Below are 1,023 nucleotides of genomic sequence, written 5' to 3' on the forward strand. Positions count from 1 at the left end.
CAGCGATAGTTGTGTGGTCCTGTTTATAATGAGGTGAATTGGCTACAAAAAGTATCATCCAAGACAAAAGAGTTATTAATGTACTACAAGAGCCAATCATGAATCACAAGCTACCCTTAATTCTAGGGAAGCAGCCCACAATTTTGGAGTAAATACTAAGACAAGCCAGATAGCATGATATGGCTAATATGTTCTAAATGGTAGCTCTGTCTCTGATAATGGTTGAAAATAATTCAGCAGTGATTTTACAAGTGTCAATTCAAAAGATTAATATAGCTTTTCAGTTGGATTCTTAAAGATTTGGGGTTTGATGATAAGAGAATACAAGAGGAAGATTTTGGAACATTAAACTGTAAGATATGAGAAGGAGAGAGAAGTGGTTCAAAGACATTATTGGTTAGTAGGTATAATTATGTTAAGTAAGAATAAACTTGGTAGAAGAAGATTTTTTTTTTTTTTTTGGTGGAACTGGGAATTGAACTCAGACCCTTGCGCTTGCCAGGTAAGCACTTATTCTACTGCACTATCTTCTTAGCTCCTAGAAAAAGAAATTTATAAAAAAGGGAAAAAGGAAAGAATTTATATAGAAAATAAAAACAACAGGAAAGTAGTCAAAAGAAAAAAAAGATTAAAAGAAAGAAGAGACAAAATAAGGAAAAAGAGCAAGAAAAAGAGAAACAAAGCAAGGCAGAAAGATAATGAAATATTCCCCAAGTTCTAGTAAAATGGTTAAAAATGAGGAAAGGAAAAAAAGTAAAAATGAACAAAAATGAAGCAAAAAAGAAACTAAGACCAGTGTGCACACATTCACAGAAGATTAAAGAGAAGCAAAAATTCCAACGCATGAACTAACCAACCAACCAACCAGCCAACCAATCAACCAAAAATAACCCAAGAACAAAAAGGAGAAAAAAATTTTCTCTGATTTTGAACACGTTTTCTTTTTCTTTCTTTCTTTCTTTCTTTCTTTCTTTCTTTCTTTCTTTCTTTCTTTCTTTCTTTCTTTCTTTTCTCTCTCTCTCT

The sequence above is a fragment of the Octodon degus genome, unplaced genomic scaffold, assembly GCF_000260255.1.
Source record: "Octodon degus isolate 3935 unplaced genomic scaffold, OctDeg1.0 scaffold00137, whole genome shotgun sequence".
Classification (NCBI taxonomy): Eukaryota; Metazoa; Chordata; class Mammalia; order Rodentia; family Octodontidae; genus Octodon; species Octodon degus.